We start from the raw sequence: 23,806 nt of genomic DNA, 5'->3' as shown, positions 1-23,806 counted from the left end.
TCCTCTTTCCATCCCATCCCTCAAGAGTGGCTACATTTCTGAAACTTGCAAATCACAGTAAACAAAGGCCAAAGAATTGGCTCTTCGGGAGTAGAATCACATTTGGGAAATTTACAACCATTCCCAAATATGAAGAGAGGCTTTTAGAAATGAAAGGCAAAAAGTCAGGAGAATAGTCCTTAGAATTAGTCTGTAGGATGTGTGTATCTCATATCTCATTTTTTTCAGACAGGTGATAGTGTATAATAGCAATCACAGGTCACTGTAGTATCTGAAACACTCCAAAAAGTAGCAGAAATCTTTGTCTCCTCCAGTGATCTTGATCATCTAATGCTGACATTACAGAGCTGCCACAAAACTCTTCTGCCACTGTCAGATCCCACTTTTTATCCCTTCTGTGCACCATTAGGCTCTCCATGCTGTCTGCTGGGGTGTGTGCAGAAGAAACGATGTTGTCTGGTGTTTTACCTTAATGTCTCTATGTACCTTGGAGTGCAGAAACAAATTCCACTGAAATTATGTGACAAACACACACCGAAACCTAAGCACTTCCTTGTTTATAGCCCCAAATATCTCCATTTTAAATAAGCCTTGCCCGGGATAGAATTTGCAGAACCAGGTTAGGCCTACAGATAGTGCTTCATAAATCAGTGTGGACATATCTAGGTCTATAGGGGTACAGAAAAGAAAGACCCAAACAGAAAGCTCTTGAAATAACATTGTGTTGGCCTGGGTGTTTTTTAAAAAAGAAATTTTGGCTTAGAGCAAGGTCTGTGATTCTTTACAGCTGTCATATGCTATTGTGGCACAGGATGATTCATTTTAAAGCAGTGTAAAGGAGACAGCAAGAAAAACATGCTTTTACTCTATTTGCAGTGTAATGAATCCATGAAATACCTCACTAAATTCCAGTCATTACGTTAAAAGAAAATGAAGACGTTGGGCATATTTCATATATGCTCGATATACTGTACAGTGATGCATAGAATAATGTGTCTAAAAGGTTAATGAGAACTTAATTCTAAAATAAACAATGAGGAGGACATGCAGAATTGCCACCTGGAATTTCTGAAACCCTACCCAGAAGTCCTCCCTGACATAGAGACACATGAAACGGAGCACGAACTTCAACTATTTCCATACCTGAAGACTGAAAAGATCAAAGATCAGAAGCAACAGCTTCTGTGTAAACAATAAATCAGGATTCTGCAGCTTGAGAAAGATGGTTGAGGGAGAGACAACAACGTTTACACAGTTATGAAGGGAATGGGAGTGGAAAGGGGGATAAGGTGGTTGTTTCAGTTTGCATGGGTTTTTTTACCAGAAGCAGGTGGCATCCAGCAAAGGTTTAGAAGAATTGAATGTGGGGTGGGTAAGCCACAGAAGTGAACCACAAAAGGGAGATTGGACAAATTAAATGAACAGATAGAGGGTAATGTCCCAGGAAAAACTCAGAAACTCCCTGAGGCACAAACAGTAACATGGAGACTATTCCAGGGAAGTGCCCCAAAATGTTTCCTCCAGTCTTACACTCCATCCTGCTGGACACTGCCAAGCACAGGGCTGAGCTGGCTTGGTTCCACACACATGTTCTTGCACTGCCCAAGGCAGTGGTACAGTCAACACATGCCAGCTAAATGAGACAACCTCGTAGCATTACCTTGCTGGGCCCTGTATGCCCTGTTCCCTGCTCCAGCCTCTTCCACCTGGGCTGGAGGCTGAAAAAGGCTGTTGTTAGCTAAAAGGCACCCCCTTACTACAAGATCACCCACAGAATCACTTCAAACTGCAGAGCTTAAGACACCTCAGGAAATTCTTCAAGCTTTTACCTCCAGGGTAGCTTATCCCATATATTTTTCTCTGCCATCACACTATGGAAAAATTTGTCTCCAGTTGCCAGTTTAGCTCTTGCACTGACCCAAATCCTGACTTAACAGATGTCTCAGGGATTCAGTGGAAGTTTCACCGTTCACTTTGAAAGGGTAAGATTTGATGTATTTGATGATTTAACATTGCTGTTTTGGTGTTTGTACAAAAGTAGCTCTAGCCATGAAGAATCTCAGCATCTCTAATTCCACCATGGACAGCCTGGAAACTCCAGGTGCCCAGATCTTTCAATAAGAGGCATCCCAAACCCAGTGGAAAATATTTGCAAAGAGGTTTTAATAACCATAATAGCAAATTATTTTTATTTTTTTTTTTAAAGAATGCCTAATTGGACAAGACTTGCCAATCCATTATCATTGTCTAAGGAATTCCCAGTAAGGAAATGGTGTGTGCTCTGTTAGCAGTGCCCTGGGTTCAGATGGAGGGTTGGTGCTGAGTCACTGAGGCAGAAGGCAGTTGTGCCCTGTGCAGGATGTGAGTTTTGAAGTTCCTGGCAGCAGTGATAGTTTGAAAAAATGCTTAAATAGTAAGCTTTTAATCTTTTTGTTTATACTTTCATAAAGTGAAAGCCAAAAACATTTAAAGTGAAAAATTAGCTCATAAGGTAGTTCAAGTCACAGTATTAAAATGTAGCATCGTAGTTTCCATGTTTCTTATTCTGCTGGTATGAACAATTCAGCAAACACAACAAAATAAAAAATATTAAATGCTGACGTGCCATAAATCTGCTTTTTTTTTTTTTCCCTCAAAAACAGTATTTCTATGAAGAATGCTACCTGTGTGTACTGTCCCAAGATAAAATGTGCTGGTAATCAGCTGGGTATCTGTAATCCTCTACTCCCTGTGCCTCCTGCTCCCTCTGTCCTCACTGAATTCAATGCTGTACTTCCTTTCACATCCATAGTGCTGAGTACAACTTGATTATAATGAAATACTTTTCCACTTTGTTTTGCACTGGCGTTGCTGCCACTGATCCTGCTTTTCCCCTCCACACTACAGTTTATTTTGAACTCATAAGTGTAACTATTGGACAAGGGACTGTTTGTGGCTGAGGTCTGGTTATGTACACTATAACCTTGTCTCAGTTCTCCTGGGAAAGTTGTTGCTAAGGCCTGGGAAAGGATATGAGCTAAAGTGCTGGAAGATAAGAAAGGTAATCATGCTGACAGCAGAGCAATATTTGCAACAGTAATAGCTGGCAGATGAAGAATTCAAGGAGGAAAACTACGGACACCAAGTTGCACACAACCCAAGGGAAAGAAAAAGGGTAGCAGACAGCATCTCAGCCCATTCCAGGAGGTGATGGAGACCAACACTCCAACAGTCCCTGGTTAGAGGGAACTCACTGAGTGCTGTCAGCACATTAACACTGAGCACACCAGTCCCAGCTACCTGTGGCTGTGGTGGAAGCCAATCGAGGATGCCTTTCTGTTCTCGTGCGCGCTACCGAGTCTCTTAGGGGTGCCTGAAAAAGCAACCCCCAGGGTGATGGTTGCACCCAGAATGCCCTCAGAGATAAAAGACTGGCTTCCTCACTGGCCTCTAAGTACCACAGGAACCCAAGGATGCCCACAGTTTTGCTTTGTTGTGGAGAAATTGAACTTCTGTCCCACCAAAAACATAAGGATTTGGTGATTTCAAGAAGCTCCAGAAACTGAGATTGAAATCTTACCACACAGCCAAGTATTTCCTTTTTTTCTCTGAGGAGTAAACAAGTACTAATGATATTACATGAAATGGAAACTTTTCTTCTCCTGTTTATAAATTTTTTTCTGCTTGCTGAGTGAAATCAATGCACAAGGGAAAAGTGAATGCAAAAGAACAAAAGAAAAGACAGTGAGAAACATAAGTGGAGTAAATACTTGAGACAGAGTTGTCTGTGCCAGCTCTGACTTTGAAAGAGCATTAGTTTTAGTCAGTACAGAGGAATCTGAATTCACTACGTCACAGGCCATCCATTCAACAAAGTAATTCTGATCCATTTTTATTTTTTCTGACTGTATTTCTTACTTATTTGCTGATGCTTTCTTCCCCTACCAACCAGTCTGGAACAAAGTGCTTACATTAAATGAGAAAATTAATGGCCAGTGTTGCTTCCCCCACCAGCTGTAAGGTCACTAAAATGCTCTGAAACCAAGCAAGAACAAATTATAAATTTCTAACATCCTCATTTGAATCCACAATATGCCCAATATCACAGGGGTCTACAGGGAGCCCTCAGCCCACTGTTGCCCAGAGAAGGAAAAGAGAACACATGAGGTCACAAGGCAGGGCAAAGAAGTCCAGCAGAAGATACTGTCTTAATTTGGATTAACAGATGGGATGGATCACCCCCTGGAGCTTCTCTCCATTAGAGGTTCCGTGAGAGCTGATGACTAGCTAAGCCCAACTTACAGACAACTGGAAAGGCAGCAGGTGTTTGATTTAGCTAGTCTTGAAAGAAGAAAACATTTATATTACTCAGTTCTAAGCCAGTTCAGTCTAACTGTATAACTTGTTTGTATGTTTTTCAGTAAAAACAGTAAATCTCAGATTAAAAAAAAGGCCACAAGGAAGAGATTGAGAAGCCACAAGAAAGAATGAATTCCAGACAGGAAATTATCTTCAGATTCAACAGTTTGTTCTCTTAATCATTGTTATTCAACCGGGAATATCAAGATGAATACCTGCTTTCCCTTAACGCTCTCCTCCTGAGAATACTGGCACTCTGTAGACTGCCAGACTAAATAATGCATTTCTAAGTTGAGGAGGCTTAAAGAGCCCAGGAAGACAACAGTAACAAATTCCGAGGAACAGCACTGGGGGATGGCATAAAAGGCAGAGCAGACAGCCTCAGTGGCAGCCATAAAATACAAATAAATCTGGATTTACCCAGATATAAATGTATGAGGGAAGCACACACCAGACCTGTCATTTGGATTTTTGTTCTTTTTTTAATGTTTTCCAGAAAAGCTTTTACTTACCCATTTCCACACTTCTTTCTTAATAATAATATTCTGGAAGGGAGAGGGGTTTGAGATCAAACCAGTGTATGGCTTGGGAGTACTATATATACATACAGACTGTATGTACCACAGACCAGTACTATGTTAAACCAGTTGGTACAGCATTATAGAAATGAATTAAAGAAGATAATGAGTTCTTACTTATCTACCTATCCATGAGAAGATCTCATTCTCATGAAATAAGGTCAAGAGCAAAGTAAAATTAGGAAATTCATTCCGCTGCCAATCATGTAATTTCTCTGCAGTAAGAACCTTTCAGATCTTCCTTTGGTTCTCTGCTTGACCAACTCTTAAATAGAGCTTAAATCCAGAGCACAGCATAAAACCACAGCCAGTATGTTCAAAAAACCACCTCAGTTGACTTCCCGCCCACCAAAGGCACAAGCTCCTATCAATCAGCATCACAAAACTGCCCGAAGGTGCCTTGGAGCTCTACAGGAGCTTTGCCACCATGCCAGAATGGCACCTCTGGTGTCATGTGAGTTCCATGAACCACTCTGATCTTTCATCTGGGGGTCAGCTCCAACCTACCAGCTGTCTTCACTTCCTTTAATTTTTCTTACTATTTCTTTTTTTCTTAATATTTCTTTTGGGCTTGTTTAAGTGAAAAAAACATGCTGACAAAGCAGAATATTTTCACAGAATCATAGAATATGCTGAGTTAGAAGGGACTCACAAGGATCATCCAGCCTGACTCCAGGCCCTGCACAGACACCCCAACAATCCCACCCTGTCCCTGAGAGCACTGTCTGAACCCTCCTGGAGCTCTGGCAGCCTTGGGGCTGTGCCCACTGCCCTGGGGAGCCTGGGCAGTGCCAACCACCCTCTGGGGGAAGAACCTTTTCCTGAGATCCAACCTGACCCTGTCCTGACCCAGCTCCAGCCATTCCCTGGGTGCTGTCTCTGGTCACAAAGAGCAGAGCTCAGTGCCTGCCCCTCTGCTACCTCTAGTGAGGAGGTTGGAGGCTGTGATGAGGTCTCCCCTCATTTTCCTTTTCAAGGCATCTTAAAAGCTTCAAAAGATTTATGTAGGTCTGGGAACATCATCACATTCCCTCTGGCTTTTTTCACAGGTACTTTGTTCTTGGTCTCTTCTGGACTTTCTGCTGCTCTTTGTTTACAGCACAAGCAGGGTGGGGCTGGGGCTCTGAAGATATTTTACCTTCCTTTGGGTAAAGGTAACCCTTCTGTGTGCATTCAATGCACTTGTTGGCTAATTCAGCAGCAGAGCCAGACATCACTCAGCACTGAAACACTTAATTACCTCTGAGACACTGTCCTGTCCTTCTTGCAGCCCACATCTGAGAGGATATCAGAAAATACGCAAAAATATTCTCCTTATGAGACAAATATTCCTAAATATTAACTTGTGAGCTGCCTTCTAAGAGTCTTAAAATAATAGAAACAATTAAAGGTAACTTTATTATTTCTTAACTTTTCCTGTTAATATTATCATAGAATCATCATAGCATCACAAAATGGACTGAGTTGGAAGGGGCTTTAAATCTCATCTCGTTCCACCCCTGCCATGGGCAGGGACAGCTCCCACTAGCCCAGGTTGTTCCAAGCCCTGTCCAACCTGGCCTTGGACACTTCCAGGGATCCAGTGGCAGCCACAGCTTCTCTGGGCAACCTGTGCCAGGGCCTCACCACCCTCTCAGGCAAGAATTATTAGAAATAACACAGTAATAGGTGTTTCATAGAAACCTCTGTTATCCTGGGACTATTCTGCAATCCAGCACTTTCCTCAATCCAGTCTCAGACCACAGCATCCATTCCTGCAAAGACTACTACTGGCATTATAACAAAGATCATCAAATGTGAAAATCATTCTGGAGCCACAAGAGCTAAAAAAGGCTGAAGAAAACATCAGAAATTTTAACCAAGAATTTGGTATTTAACCAAGATTTGATATTGCTGCTCCTCCTATAAGGATAGGTGAAAAACCAGGATGCTTCCAAAATCCCTGCCTCCTCCTGGCTATCATCCATGCCAGCTTTGGGAAACTCTCTTCAGAAACTTTGCAAGGCCTGCACCCAGCAGAAAGGAAACTCTGCTACACACGCAAACACTCTGTTGATTATCTTCCGAATTCTGGAGAGGAGACCTTGTCAGGAAAGGTCCACACATGGAGGAGGCAACAGTGTACCCAGCTAGAGAGCTACCTCTGCCTCCCTGAAAACCACCCCATGAGTGGTTTTAAAGTATCTCTTTAAATTATGGCTCTGGTTCAGGACACTATCCCACAGAAAGACAGCACCATTCCTTTCACAGCTGTCTGGCATTGAAAACTCCTGTCTCTGATTTCTTCAATGAGCAAATCAAAACAAGATAGTTCAACTAAGAAAATGGCCAGCTCAAGCCAGGCCCTGAAATGCAAGTGTACCACCTCTTCATCTTACTGAAAATACTGGATTCAAAACTTACCTGTCTACCACCCTGTCAGCCTCACCCTGTGCCCGGGGAGGTCCTGGAAGGGACCCTCCAGAAGCTCTGCAGAGGCACATGGAGGACAGGGAGGTGACTCGGGACAGCCAGCACAGCTTCACCAAGGGCAAATCCTGCCTGACCAACCCAGGGGCCTTCTGTGATGGAGTGACTCCATCAGTGGGCAAGGGAAGGGCTATGGATGTCATTTATCTGGGCTTCCATAAAGCCTCTGGAGAGATGGAGCACCTCTGTGATGAGGAAAGGCTGGGGGAGTTGGGATTGTTCAGCCTGGAGAAGAGAAACTTTGGGGTGGCCTAATTGTGGCCTTCCAGGACCTGAAGGGAACCTACAAGAAAGACGAAGAGAGACAAGGGCCTGGATTGCCAGGACAAGGGGGAATGGTTTCCCACTGCCAGAGGGCAGAGATAGATGGGATAGCTGTGAGGGTGGGAGGCCCTGGCACAGGTTGCCAAGAGAAGCTGTGGCTGCCCCATCCCTGGGAGTGTCCCAGGCCAGGTTGGATGGGGCTTGGACCAGTCTGGGCTAGTGGAGGTGTCCCTGCCCATGGCAGGAGGTGGAATGGGATGAGCTTTGAGGCCTCTTCCAACCCAAGCCATTCTGTGATTCTATGATTCTATTATTCCATGATAATTATAAGAATGCAAGAAGGGGAGTAAGGAAGTTCTCCACACCCAAACCACAGCCCAGATTTTGGCAAACTCAAACCAGAGTGTGACAGAACTGAACATAAACACGTGAAGCTACAAAATGGTACTTTTCTGACTTGCTCTGTGTCCAAAACAGATTATTGGAGTGATTATTGCAGTACAAGAGAAATTGATTTGAGTCTTGAACTTAACATCAAAATTCCCTGTTGTTTCCACCAGCTCAGTGGGAAATTTGGAAGCTGCACACACACTGATTCTTCTTCTCCCCTCCAAAGCCATGAAGATCTGAGAAGCACTGTGAGGCCATTTTGGGAAGGAGGGTACAAGCTGATGATGTGAGACGTTTGTTAGTCCTTTGGAGCATCGTAGGTTCAAACCCAGACAACAGAATATCAAGTTAATCTTGTTTGAAAAGCCCTGTCTGTACTGCCCAGAACATCCAGGGCACAGGGCTCTGCACATAAATGCCATAACTGGGAGCTATGCACACTCTTCTTTTGCAGGCACATGTGGGGATTCACGGACCTGCTTTGTATCTCATGTAAAAACACAGGGCAGCACTCAGACTGTTCCTTCAGTCCCTCTATGGCAGGTTTAAAACCTAAATTAAAAGTAACTTCATAGCAGAGCTGGAATAAAATATTCCAAATGCTTGCTCTTGCCACTTCATCATTATTAAAATGCTTTTACCCATAATTGTTCTCATTAGAACAGAAAAAAAGCAAGAATATAAACAACACTGAGCTTGGTATGCAAGGGATGGCATCTCTGTGGCTGAAGTGAATATGCATCACAGGCATGTTCCTCAAATTGGAGTCAACAATTATTCCACATATGGGAAAGAATGAAGTTGAAAATGAATAGGAGGATGTGACAATCTGCCAAGTTGTGTGTAAATGTGATGGCAGCCTGAACAGCCTGGATGTAAGGAAAAGATTCCCAAAGATATTCTTTTACAAACATTATGGGTTCAAAGTGTTTTTTCTTTTACTTTTAAAAGATGCAGTGTGTACTTCCTTGATCAAAATGACTCATTAGGAAGAATTTATGTTATGCATATTTTCCCCTTTAAAAAATGAAAATATGCCTTTAATTATTAATTATACTTGCTAAGAAGTAGATTTCATGGCTACATTTGATGTCAGGATTTGTCTCTCCCTGGTTCATTGAAATCAGTGTAAGGTCTCTGGTGTTTGGAGCTCACTCTTGTCACAAATTGCAATATGTCAGCTTAGAAAATCAGTCCCTATTCCTCGCTGAGTGGCCAACTGTTCTGAACAAGGGGCGTTCCTGGACAAAATGACCTGCTGCCCACCAACAGCATGATTTGAGAAAGGACATTTCAGATCCTTTTAGTCATCCTTTGAATTTTAAAATTTTGTTTTAGAAATTGGTTTCCATCTTGGACTTCCTTCCCTCCTCTTGTCCTAAATACACGAGAAAGATCAAAGACAGATTTGCTGGTTCACTAGTACGTGTTATGTTCAATTTTCTTCTGTCACATTCACATAAGTAAGAGCAGATGTTGCTAGAACATTCATGAGTTTCGTTCTGAAGTGTGCAGCCAGACATTTGTCAGGCTAATTTGATTTCCTGAGGACTGCGAGGAGGGTTCTGCTGGATAGTTCCCATCTGTGACACTGAGACACTCCTGCCAAATTCACTTGAAGCCTCCAATGAAGATGTTCTCCTCTGAATTTTTGCTAGGGCTACTTTTTATTGGTTTTCTTCAAGAAGTTTTTCTTCCTTTCTTTCCCACTATTTACGCTGCTATAAGGATGGGGAGGAAAAGGTTCAGGAGAATGAGGAAAAGATGCACATTCCCACAAGATGGCCACAGTCTTTGCCATCTTGATGTTTACAAACGCCTACTAAAGCCAATAGAGAAGACTCATAGAGATTTCAGTGAAAGAATTTTGTGTTCTCCCACAACTGAAGAAACATTGTAATTTAAATACTTACATACATGTCAGATGCAAACTTTCTTTTTGGACTAACTGCCTGCAAACCATTTTCTAAGAGACTTCTGGAAACAGCAAATCTCTTTATTGTGCATTTGTACGTAAAAGATTAAGAAGCATTTTGCAGTGCCTTAAAACAGCCTTTAAATTTCAAGTGAACTTTATTATATTTACTCATTCCATATTTGAATTAGTAAATAAAATTCAATTAAAGACTTATTAGTGAATATTACCTTTGAATAAAAGATGCCAAAGTTTTTCACAGGATTGGAAATGCTTCCAGATTTAGAGAAGTTATTAAATGGATTAAGGCATTATCTCAAAACTTAAGGAAGGTTTCCTAAGGCTTTCTACATGACAAAAATGAAATTTGTGCACATATGAAAAGCCATTTTCCTCCTTATTTTCTATAGGGATTGCACCTAGGTGTAACTTTTGGTAAGTGATGCACTTGGTTTTATCCCTGTGAGTCAGACAGGTGCCCAAGGTGGGGGCTTAAATGAACATCACATCGATGGGAACACTGAGACACACAGCCCCTAATTTCGCAGAGCTTGAAGGGTTTCCTTCCTAACACCTGGTGTGGTGCTGTATGTGCCCGGGGGCTTTAACGCGATCCTCAGGCAGAGATTTGGAAAGGCCCTTTGTGGCCGTGCGATGGCTGCGGGGGCAGACCCGCTGAGGGCGGGTACCGGTACTGCTGGCTGTTCGATTCCCTCCCCATCCCCTTCCCCATTCCCATGTTCCACCCCCATTCTCGTCCCCCTCCCCGTTCCTATCCTCATCCCTATTCCTTCCCGGCTTCTCTCCCCCTCCCTACACCCATGTCTGTCTCCATCCCTGTCCCCATTCCCATCCACCTCTCTCTCCCCATTTCCATCCCCATCCCCATTTCCATCCCCATCCCCATTTCCATCCCCATCCCCATCCCCATCCCCATCCCCATCCCTATCCCTATCCCTATCCCTATCCCTATCCCTATCCCCATCCCCATCCCCAACCCATCCCCATCCCTATCCCTATCCCTGCCCCTATCCCTATCCCTGCCCCTATCCCTATCCCTGCCCCTATCCCTATCCCTGCCCCTATCCCTATCCCTATCCCTATCCCCATCCCCATCCCTATCCCTATCCCCATCTCCATCCCTGCCCCTATCCCCATCCCCATCCCTATCCCTGCCCCTATCCCCGCCCCTGCCCCTATCCCCTGCCGCTATCCCCCTCCCTGCCGCTATCCTCCCCCCCATCCCTTCCCTATCCCATCCCTATCCCGATCCCTATCCCTATCCCTACCCCCAGCCCCCATCCCCCATCCCCATCACCCATCGCCCCCATCCCCATCCCTATCCGCTACCCCCCCAGCCCCATCCCCATCCTCCCCATCCCCATCCCCATCCCCATCCCCATCCCCATCCCCATCCCCATCCCTATCCCTTCCCATCCCGGTCAAGCCCGGCGCGGAGGCGGTGCGGGAGCTCCCCCTCGTGCCCCGCGGCCGCGGCCCAGGGGCGGGGAGAGTGCGGGGTACACGAGGGGGGCACGGGGAGCACGGGGGACACGGGGAGCACAAGGGGGGCACAAGGGGCAAAAGGGGAGCACAAGGTGTGCAAGAGGCGCTCCCGGGGGCCGGCTGTCCCAAAGCAAGGCAGGAACTCGGGCACCTCCCGCTCCCCTGCTCGCACAGAGGATTTGAGAAGGGGGGTGAGCAACATGGGCATCACCGAGTTCCCTCTGTGTAAAAAAACCTTTGTCTCTTCGTCTAGGGTAGTTTCTGTTAACGTAACTTTTAGAAAGGCAGAGCTTTGGAACACAACAGCACCCTCTGCACGGCTCAAGAGGTCTCTGTCCGACCCCCCTTCCCTTCCAGCTGCAGCGGGCACAGGGAAGCCGAGCCACCCCTCCCTTTTCTCACCCACAGTGGGACAGAGGGGACACACATCCAACACACCCGGCGTGTTCCTGCTTACAGGGATGTCTCCAAGTGTGTATAACGTTTTCATAGTGAAATTCTTAGGAAAAAAAAAAAATCTTATTATTCATTCTAAAATGTCAAAGTCCTAAATTAAAACTGTGAATTTATTTGGAAAAAAACCAAACCATAAAGTGAAAATCTTCGGCCTGAGTTTTTCTTGTACCCATTACACGGATGAGGAAGTGTGACTGTTGTGTATCAGAGAAAGGTAAGTCATCTTCATAAATATCTCCAAAGGCCATTTAGCTCTATCAGCAAACTAGGGAAATGAGCTATTTAGCATAGTTTAGTGACTGAGTTTTCATTTCAAGGTTGAATAATGTCTTAAATAAGAAAAACAAAGGAGGCTTTGAAATTTTTCCTAACCTTCAGCTCCAGTAACATGAAAACTAACTGCTGAATTCTGGGGAAGTGACCTATTTCTCAACACTTCAAAAAGCTTAAAACTGTGCAAATGACATTGACAAAAACACAACCCATGTTTTCTAAGCTCACTTCACACAATATGGTGAAAATCAAGTAGAATATAAACTGAATTCCTGGGAAAAGGCCTGGAGTTTCTAGAGGAAATGCACTTGTTCTAAACTTTTTCTTGATTTTTTTCTTCTTTTATAACATCTCACCAAACTGGATTATGAGGAAAAAACTGATCCCCATGTAGTCAAAATATGTCCATTTGATGGAGAGTTCAGTTCCAATCACAAAATAAGTTAGGAAGTTTTTCCTGATCTTGCTCTTCGGTCAGAATTTTTCACCCACCACTGCCACCAGCAGGAGAAAAAGTATTTTGGCTACGAATGAAAGGATGATACACGCAACATTTTACAACTTCTTTTGTACTTGAGTAAATAGTGGACATCATCACTGTTTCTGAGGCTCCCAGAGGAGTTTGCTAAGAAACGAGGCCCCGCTTGGAAACAGTGCTCTCTGCTGCTTGCAGGTGTCCCTTGTCTTCCACCAGAAAGATGTTGGAAAAGAGAAATCCTTTAGCTCTTCCAGTTTTGTTTTGATGTTATGTAACTGCTCATTGTAAACGTGGCTTTTCCTAGAAGTACAATCAGATCAGACTGCTGTCCATACCCTCTGGTAGTCTAAGTTTCCTATAGTGACAACAACACGGAGAGAGAAAAAAAAACCCCACACTCTTTGCCACCTGCAACTGAAAGAGTGATCATAGAATCAAGGAATGGTTTGGTTTGGAAGGGACCTTAAGGATCACCCTGTTCCACCCCCTGCCATGGGCAGGGACACCTCCCACTAGCCCAGGTTGCTCCAAGCCCCGTCCAACCTGGCCTTGGTCACTTCCAGGGATCCAGGGGCAGCCACAGCTTCTCTGGGCAACCTGGGCCAGGGCCTTAGCACCCTCCCAAGGAACAATTCCTTCCCAATATCCCATCTAACCCTGCCCTGTGGCAGTGGGAAGCCATTTTCCCTTGTCCTGTCCTTCCATCCCTTGTCCTAAGTCCCTTTTCACCTCTCCTGGAGCCCCTTTAGGCCCTGGAAGGGGCTCTGAGGTGTCCCTGGACCCTTCTCTTCTCCAGGTGAACCCCCCAGCTCTCCCAGCCTGTCTCCAGAGCAGAGGGGCTCCAGCTCTTGGAGCATCTCGGTGCCTCCTCTGGACTCGCTCCAGCAGCTCCATGTCCTTCCTTGCTAAGGACCTCAGGGCTGGAGGCAGCTCTGCAGGGGGGTCTCACAAGGGCAGAGCAGAGGGGGGGAACCAACTCCCTCAACCTGCTGCCCCCTTGGCCAGCGATGCACATTTGTGAAAGGCAGAGGTTTCCCCTGGACTGGGATGTCACTCAATGGCAACTGAACAAATAAAGCTGCCATTAGATTCTGCAAATAGAACTACCATCAGACCTTTGTGATGCAGTCATCATCACTTTGTATAAGAGGAAAGGTATTAAATCAGACTGTTCAAATTACCGTGGTATTACTCTGCTCTCCATTGCTGGCAAAATCCTGGCAAGAATACTTTTGAACAGATTAATACCTGTTATAGCAGAAGGAATTCTACCTGAAAGCCAATGTGGTTTTCGAGCCAACAGGAGCACCACAGACATTGTATTTGTTCTCAGACAACTGCAAGAGAAGTGTAGGGAACAGAACAAAGGTCTCTATGTAACCTTTGTTGATCTCACCAGGGCTTTCGATACTGTGAGCAGAGAATGTCTGTGGCAGATTTTGGAACGATTAGGTTGTCCCCCCAAGTTCCTTGAAATGATCATCTCACTCCATGAGGATCAGCACGGCCAAGTCAGAAAGGAAGAGCCTCTCAGCCTGTTTTTCCAACAGTAATTTCTTAATACATGATGATTTTCCTTTGGATTTGCCAGCGAGACTGATACCTTTAATGCAGTTACACCCCTGCATGACTCATGCAGACTCTTGGGCACCTGGACAAAGATCATGTAGCTTCCATAACACTCAGAAAAACAGAGGTCATGGAGCTTGTAAAATGGCCACAGAAGGTTAAACAAAGTCACTTATGAATGATAAGAAGTCAGGAAAATATTTTGGTTCTGTGCATAACTTATTCCTTACTTTTTTCTTATAACTATAAAAATTCAATGTCTGAACACTTAGAGAAAGCACATTTTGTGTGTACATTCAAAAGCTAGTCACCCCAATTTCATTAGGAAGGGTAATGCACACCTTCTGAGGAGCTCAGCAGGATTTCAGAAAAACTGAGGAGAAAAGCAGCTGACATTACTGATACTTCTAGAGTAGAACATAAGAAATAAGATTAAAGTGAACCTTCTTTGAAAACAAACACTCTCACAACCTCTTTTTAGAACACAGAGCATCTAGAAACCTCACTTTTTGATTGACTGTTTTGCAAAATCCCTTCTGTATCACTTTTTATATGATACATGCATATATCTCACTGCAGCCAGGGATAAATCATATATATCTCTACAGCTGGTGCTGCTTTTGTTTGTGTAAAACCTTGGTTGTAGACTGAAATGATAAAAAGATGAACGTTTAGTGTTGCTTACAGATAAGAGTGAAACAGTGCTTCAGAAGAGACATAAAGTGTTTGAAGTTGATGAGAAAGTTGAACATATGTAAACCCAAAACACAGCAACCCCTCAGCCCCACCTGCTTTTTTTGCTTCTCCCCTGCTGTGTACACAGAAAAAACCACAAGAACAGTTCAACAATTAGCAACAATCCTTTCACATCAATCAACCGTTATCCTTTGAAATAATGTGGATATATTAATTCTTCAAAGCAAGACATTGGAGCAAATAATTTCTGCAAAAAAAGCTGTGATCTGTTACAGACGCCCTTCAAAAGCTATGTATGAAAACAAGTGAACATTAAGAGTTCAAAATTCCTCATTCTTATGAACATGTGGAGAAAACACATTTAATGAAGCGTTTGGGTTTTTTAGGTTGGACTTTGCAAACACTCTCAAGGTGTCAAGATGAATTGTTCATCTGTTTAAGGTAGGAATGTTTTTTGACCGTCTTCTTGGAGGATGGACAAAATTTGTCTCAAACTCAAAATGAGACATCAAAGATAAAAACATGCACATGGTGCTATGAGATAGGAATTTGCCACATTCTCATTAACAATCCATCTCTTGCTGTGACAATGACTTGAAACAGAGAGATGCAGCTGTATTTTTTCTTTTTCCTGATTTTTGAGTGTAAATTTCTGAAGGCAGAACAAAGAGAGGATCCAGCGCAGAAGATACAGCCATTTAGGCAATGAACATGTTTTAAAAATTGGAATTTTATTCATGCTGACATTCTGGATGAGGCAGCCTGCTCTAGCATATAAATGATATAATTCACTAGTGTTAACATCAGTACTTACCAGGATCACAAAAGCTTGGAGGACACTGCAGAATCCTCAGTCACAAAACTGCAGTCTAGATAAGCTGCTTTACAAAATGGACAGATTCTGTTAATTCAAAATTTAAGACAGTGAATCACTCATTTTGGCACTTGTTTAGCATGTGCTAGAAAAACAAATTACATTTTTTGTTCCTGTCAATGGCTGGCTTTCATAGCAGCCACAAGAGACCAAAATCCCCTGCTGAGTGTTTGCTGGCTTGTTCTCAATATCCATCACTCTTCATCCCCTGTAAGCCTGACTCTGTTTCAAGCAAAATGAGGTCAACCTGACCTAAGCAGGACATATGAAGCCAAGTGTTTTGGGAATCTCCTCCAGAGCACACTCGAGTCAGCAAGCATCCTTCTGCTGGCTGCCATGGGCATTAGATCTGCCCTTGAATAACTTAGTTCCTGCAGAGAAAAATTCATCTGTGGTCCTTGGCTCTATAAACAATACCTTCTACAAACAGTCTCACCCCAGAGAAAACTATTTTACGAGACTTTATTTTCCCCTGCTTCTTTTACCCTGATTACAAATATTGTATCATTTTCTATTCAAGTTGACCAAAACATCATGAACACCATGGAAACACATTCCCCTTCCACAGTTCATTTATAACCAGCCCCAGAACATACCACCTTGGGTCAGTTGACCATTTACCAAGATTCTTATTATCTTTTATTTGCCAAGCATTATTTAGGCCTCTGTAAGAGCTTTCTTCAATTCCTGACAGTCCCTTGCCACCTCCAATTCTATTTTACACATCACAATCCATCAGGAACATGACAAATTCTCTTCTCTTCCTACTGTAGCTTTTTTGCTGCCATTTCATTATCTTTAGGTTGAATTGAAGCAGCACTGACTATTCCCGTGCATTTGGTTTTTTTTCTGACCTGTGTAAGGAAAACATACCTTGCTTCAATCTTCTTCCTTCCACAGGACATATGAATTTAAAATTTTACCTTTATTTATTTCCTCATACATAGCATTTACCAAGTAAATTCTTTCTCCTATGTATTTTATAAAAACACAGAAAAAAAAGGAAATTCTGCTTACAGATATACAAATTATACAGATAAGAATTATACAGATAAAAATTGCAAGCATTTGGTAAATATTATGAGGTATAAAACCATATTTTTACTTAAATACTTTTAAAAGGACAAGAGAAAAGAAGCGGTATCTAGTTTATGGAAATAGATTCAACAGTAGCTGATGCTGTATTAATCTCCTCTCAAATTCACAATTACAAATTAGTTACTTTACAACTTTGTTCAACAACTTTTGAGGGATTCCACAGACTCTGGCATGATTGCATTATGCCATGACTCACAGTTAATGAATGTTTTCCAATTCTCACTTTCACAGAAATAAAATTCATGAATGAAGTGATTAGTTCCTAAAATAAGTTTTCCTTTCTAGTATTATAGAATCATTTTAAAACTGACCGTGACCAAACTGTCAATGAGCTAATTAACATGATTACTTTGAATTTATTAACCAGAACTTGGTTATATATATATATATATATAAAAGTTATAGTAATTAGTGTTGGTTATATATATAGTCATTAGTCTTGGTTATATATATATATATGTTATAGTCAGTATTTTCTATTAATTATTTCATTAATTTTCTGAGAAGGGAGGAAAAATGACAGTCACCTCTACCTTCCAGTGAACAACAGAGAAAATTCTTTAACTATTATTTGAAAAGCCATGGAATTCTGTGAAATAACATTCTGAAATCTGGACGGTGCTACTTGTCCAGTTTGGGGACATGCTATCAAATCAAGACAAAGTTCCACATGAGTATGTTATGCCAGATTCCATCTCTGTTCAAATGCTCCAATTTACACATGGTAAAACTGCAAGAAATAAGATTTTTGCTGTTCCGATAACGAAGCAAGGAAAAAAAATTGATGGCTTACTATATTTTAATGTTAAGTTTGTGGAAATCTCAGTCAATGATAAGATTAAATCTAAACTCTACGAATGAGGATCGAGAACAAGAGTTTTGTTTTCTTTTCACCCCTTCAATTTATTAGTCATTCCTAAGAGCTTTGTCAACAAGTGACCCCATCAAAGGATTTTATGCCTCTTCAGACTGTTCTTACACTTCCAAAACACTACTGTAGCTCTTTTCAGCAGCTCTCTGCCAGCTACTGAAGACTTTTTGTACTACTTCAGTTTCTCTCTTCACCAAATCCTGACTTTTTTCACCAGCTCAAAGGAAATTACCAATGCTTCAGCGAAATCAAAATATGCAAAACCTGACAGTTAAAAAACCCCAACCAAACATCTCCCTATGCCCAACACATTTAGCTAACTACTGAATTTGTCTTTATTTCCAATTTCAGCGGCTGAAATTTTCTGTGTGTTTGTCAGCCATGTGGAAAACCCCGGCACCATCGCTTCATTTCTGTGCCTAATTAGCTGCACAAAAACAGAAAATCACCTCTCAAGTTGCTCTTTGGCAAGCCCTGTTATTATTTTGAATATATTCCTCTAACAAGTACCAGCACTGGTGTTAAAATTTCTATTCAGCACACGTTTATCCATTGGTGCACCAGAAAAAACTTTTTTTACAAAAATCTATTAATTAGCACTATATTTCTTTTACTTGCAAGAAGCAGCAAATCCACTATTAACTTCTTATCAAATCTCCCACAAATAAACCTATTTTCTTATTGTGACAGGGCTTAATTCAGCTATGAACACTCTGTTTTGACCTACCTTGCCCTGAAAAAGTGAACCAGAGAACATCTGATTAAGTGATAGCTTGAATGGATTTAACCTTTTTTACCAGTTTGCAATAAAAATGCAATAATAACACCCTTTCCCTGTTATTTCTGTATTAGCATTAGAAATCCTAAGAATATTCTTAAAGTCACCTCTAGAATGTTTCAGTAGAAGCACTAATAACCTTTAAGAAAAATCCTGTGTTCCCCAAAACGCTCTGAAGTAATATTTTACCATCTGCTTTCCTCTACAAGAGCAATGAGGGTGATTATAATTCAATTACAGACGAAGGCAGGATAGGTGCAAGAGACATTCTTTCTTGTCTTTGCTAGAAGAAATCAGATCTGACTGTCAAGGGCTTGTACAAATGTGTAAAAATTGCATCCATATGTTATTTGCTTTTGCTTTCTTCCACAACAACAAACTGAGCAGGGTGAGCTGTGCTGTGCACTGTGCTATGGCAGTCGGAACTTCTCATCCATTTGCAAGTCTTCAAGTATGTTTCCATTATGCTTCCTAATAAATCCCCAAATAAAATCAGTCTGATACGATGGCAGACTAGTTCAGGATAGGTGCTTTCCAGGATTGTTGTCAACGTACAACCCGGATCTTTAATTTGTTGAAAAAGACTCCACAAACCTTGGTAGGGCACGGGGTATAAAACAAGGACTCCTGAAAGCTCAGTGCCAGCCTGTTCAGACCACAGTGTAGTGAACCACCTGTGTGGTTCCAGATTGTCTGTATTATGTACTGTTTCTTTATCCAGTATTAACTCCTTCAATCAAAATGATTCTCTGTGGACTCATCAGCATAATTAGAAATACAGGAGACGTGTGGTCCTTTTTAAGTCACCTGGAACCTCATCCTCACCTGTGGGTTGCCTGAACTGGGTGCAGAGCACATAAGGCAACAAACATTTACCTGTCACTAAGAAAAATGCATTACCCAAAGGTACCTGCAGAATTAGGATACTTGGAAGAACAAACTGGTTACTGGGAAAATGTTGGTTACCTGGGAAAATGCTGGTTGCCTTTGAAAACTTCGTGTTTTATTGTTAAATGGGATAATAACCCATACATCAGTAACACATTTGGAAAACCAAAGAGGTTTGAAAATACTTTTTCCAAAGCATCAGCTCCAGAGCACAGCTAGTTCAGCAGATAATCAGATTTGAGGATGAAACTTCTATTCCCTAACGAGAGCAGGGGATGGGAGGCATTTATCTAGTGACCATACACATGGTAATCTACAGATAAAGAACACGATGAGAATGAAATCAGGAGTCTGTTGCCACAGAGGGGTGGTAATGGCATTATGGAGAAAAGCCACAGACACCTCTGACACATAAGAAGGAAATGTGTTCTCTTTAGAACAGGAGTTCACACTGTGCCCTGGGAGCAGCTCTCACACGCCCAAGATGATTCTTAAGGTATTTTCTGACAGCTATTCGACTGAGACTCCATTATGCTTAGGAATCATTTCTCTGGAATTTATGACATTACAAAATGAAGAAGACTGCTGAATACCGTGTTCTAGCAAGACAGAAACTGTCCCAATCTTTCCAGCAGAATTCGAACTTTTCCAGCGTTTGTGATAAACACATTAACTTTTCTTTATAAACGACGCCTTCATGTGAGTGAAGCCCAGGACAAGCTCCCACTCCCACGCAGAAGCAGCAATGCCAGACTTCCACCAGAAAAGCTCCTTATGTCGCCCCTGCTTAGGCAGAGAAGAGAGTTTCACTCTCCAAGGAAAATATGTACAATATCCAACCTGGTTTGGATCAGCAGGGGACATCTGGAGTCTTCTCTGCAGCAAAACCTTTTGATATGTATACCCTGCCAGTAAAAACAAACATCTACCTCATGCCAGCTTTACTAACAGCACAGTTTTGCAGACAGAAATAAGACCAAATTGAGGGGAAGCACTGGAGACTTTCAGTGAGAAAAATTATATGATGTTCTTTCTGTAATAGGAACGACTCCCTTAGTATTCTTTTCAACCAGATTAAAATAAAGTAAGAAAAATCCCTGTTTCTAATGACTCTCGTCATAGCTGTGAGATACATTCATTTGTGAGGCAATCTGTGTAAGAACATGCATTTTAAAGCATGCAGGAGACAGTCAACCTTTGACAAAAAACAGTTCACAACTTTAACACAGCCAAACTAGTGCTCTGCCTGTAATAATGATAATCCTTTCTTTGCTGTTTCTTAAGCACCAAAGAAGGTGAATTACAAGGATGACTGACTCTTTGGTTCCTGTGTTTAAATATCTAACTGAAAAATCAGGCTGCTAACCAAGGAAGAGAGCATTAGCTTCAGGTCAATATACACACTACTGAGTACAGCAGGGTATTATACAATGCAAGATTCTTATTATCTTCTTCTTAATTCTTATTATATTTCTACTATACCAGCGGAATTAAGGTGAAAAAAAGACCCTGATCCATTCAAAGAAACCCATTTTAAGGAGTAGACCTTAAGATAATATTACAAAGTAACAGAAATAATTTGTGGAGTAGCTACTTCAAATTTAACTTCAAATGTTATCATCGTACATTTTAAAATCAAAGTTATCAGGTGATTCGTCATTACTGAAATAGTGCATAAATATATATATATTCAAGCCTTACATACCAATTTCAGTTGATCTTTTTAAGTAAATGCTTCTCAAACCTAATGTAAAGTAGGAAAAACACTAGACAAAGAGAGACACGTTAACCATACATACCTACAAAGCTTCTCTTCTTTAATACTGGGAAGGAGTAGAGGGGAGCAGTAATATCTGTTCTTACTTTTTAGCCAAGTCCCAGTAATATATGAATATCTGTAAAACACAAACAGTAAGTACCTGGCAAAAGTATTTGAATACCTCTGAATTAAACAAAATCTTTCTCTTTATTGGCTTTAGCAGTGAAAGAGATCTGCCTAATTCAAAGTCAGGCTTTTTGGTTTTCTAATAGGAACTGAAAAGATGATTTATTAAAAAAAAAAAAGAAACAAACCAGCCAAATCAGTGCCAGAAGTATCGGAAGTCCTGAACCAGCACTTCTGCCTGTGCTTCTCCCCCTGGGCTGGGTGCAATCAGCAAATTATCAACCTCTGTCTCCCTCATCCCTCATCTCACTGCCAGGACAGCCTTCCTGACTTCCTTAGGAGAAAGAAACCAGACAACATAAGGCTCTAAACACAGCCAGAAGAAAGGCAGAAAGGAAGAAATAAAAGAAAACAAGTTCCCCACTTCCCATCTATATCTCATTCTCTCACTTCACCTATTTTTCTATCACATCCAGAACTGCAACTTCTCCCTGTAACTTGCCAATGAGCCTCCTCCATCCAATTGTGTTTTCCTGCCTTGTAGTCACAGCTGGGACAAGGCAGCACTTTGGTTTCCTCTTAATATACAGAAGAATTCTTTATTAATTTGCATTGAAAATAGAGTGGATGGCCTTTAGAATAGACCTACCTTGCCATAAGATACTGAACTGGTGTCAAGCACAACCACAAGTCTCCACTGAATTTACAGCAATGACAACCAAGGCAAAGGCTTTTTTATTCTGGAAGGGGACAACCCTGTGACACCTGAAGTCTCAGGGAGTATTTTAGATCTTGTTCTCTAAGACTTTCTCCTGTGCTGTGTGAAGCTTTGCACAGAGAAAGTTAATATTGACATAGAAAAAAAGTACAACAGTCTGTATTTTGAGAATTGACAGGGGAAATCTTTTGTCTTCTCTCATATTTATTGAGTTGCTGCATTCAAGAACAATACAGTTTTGTGCATTCTACATACCAAAAACTACTAAAAATGGTTTCATTTAGTTATTGCACTACCACAGCAAACCCCCCCACCCTTTATGACTAAATTCCAGTGAAAATCTCACAAATTAATTTCAAAGTATGCTTGCATAAATCATAGTTTGTTAGATCCATAGAGCCTAGCAGTCCACGAAAACTAGTGATCCCAAGCTGAAACTAGAAAGTACGTACTAAAACCGCCCCTGAAGCTGATGATGTGCAAACCACATGACGCTACAAATCATTTTCCGCCGACGAAACAAGAAACCCGAGTTTCAGAAGGACAAGAATCAGAAGGACAAACTCATGAAAGAAGGGTAGACATTCAGTTTGGCACCTTGGAAGTAATTGAAGAGTGCCCTAAAGTGCCCTAAAATGTAATATAATATAATAGACACCAATTTAAAAGACTACAAATGTTCTTCTGCAGTAAACTCATGATCATGACTTATAAAATCCACAGTGTTCTGTTGCTTGTACTGCAGCATCAAATCTTTACTTGGTCTCCAGGTGATGTTAATGAGGAGAATGTATTCTCCCACTATCAAGCTCAATTTGAAAGAAATCCCAGCCTTACTTTAAGCTAGTTCTTTTACTGCTCCTTCCTTCTATCAAAACGAAGGAAAAAAAAAAAGGCCCATTCACAGGAGCTAGAGGAATAAACCCACAGACCAGTCAGCCTCACCTTGATGGAAATAAGTGAAAATTAATGGAGAAATACCTATAAAATAGTAGGCCATCAAAAAAAAAAAAACAAACACACACACAAAAAAACCAAACAAACCACAGAAAAATCCCCCAGGGTCTACTGAAAACAAGTCATGCCAGAAAAATCAAATCCCATGATGGGATAATCACTGGGATGGAACCTAGGGAAAGGGCTGACCATAGCCAGCAAAAGGCAATGTGACTTCACTGCACTGCCTTGGTCCCTCGGTCCTTTTGGGAATGTATTGCTGGCTTCCAGCAGTCCAGAGGATCTTTGGAAATTCTTAGAGTTGATGTGTAACAGGGTAGACAAAGAACAAATTGTTCTGGTGACCTTGTTCATTTCTAGTACAAAAGTTCAGGCTTCCTTAGAGGTTAACAAAAGATGTGATATTCTAGATGTGACATTTTATAGAGAAATATTTTTAGCTTAAAGAAAAACAGTATTGCTTGAAGCACATTGTTAAAAAGAAAAGAAAGTCCACCCACATTTTTGTAAGCTAAACCAGCAGCAATGAAATTAAACAAACTAATGACCCCAATCAGTTATTTCAGAACATGGTTCCCAGGGAAAAAATTCTCCCATTTAACGCTAATGGACTGACCACACAGGCACACTGACATTTTGGCAGGTGACAAATAAAAAGGCTGTTTATGTTATGTATTCCATCTAGGTACATTTTACACATACACGTATAACCTCAGGTGGTAATCAAGCTGACTCACATTTCCTACTGGTAATGTAAAAGTTTCTCCTATTTAGACAAACTATAGTGTGCGGAAATTAAGGTTTC

General features: G+C 41.7%; 1 long non-coding RNA gene across 1 annotated transcript in view; it reads right to left on the bottom strand.

Annotated features, from left to right (window-relative positions):
* Nucleotides 1–21,660, bottom strand: part of LOC113996417 — a 43,577-nt gene extending 21,917 nt beyond the window's left edge. Inside the window, exons 1-2 of the long non-coding RNA XR_003543765.2 lie at nt 21,515–21,660; nt 21,241–21,336 (exon numbers count right to left, since the gene is read on the bottom strand). This is a non-coding gene — a long non-coding RNA (uncharacterized LOC113996417). The remainder of the gene's footprint in view (nt 1–21,240; nt 21,337–21,514) is intronic.
* Nucleotides 21,661–23,806: the final 2,146 nt, after the last annotated feature.

This window comes from Pipra filicauda, unplaced genomic scaffold, assembly GCF_003945595.2.
Source record: "Pipra filicauda isolate LSUMZ 115617 unplaced genomic scaffold, ASM394559v2 scaffold371_size1224239_pilon, whole genome shotgun sequence".
Classification (NCBI taxonomy): Eukaryota; Metazoa; Chordata; class Aves; order Passeriformes; family Pipridae; genus Pipra; species Pipra filicauda.
The sequence above is the reverse complement of the archived record's forward strand: the minus strand, read 5'-3'. Positions and strand labels throughout refer to the sequence as shown.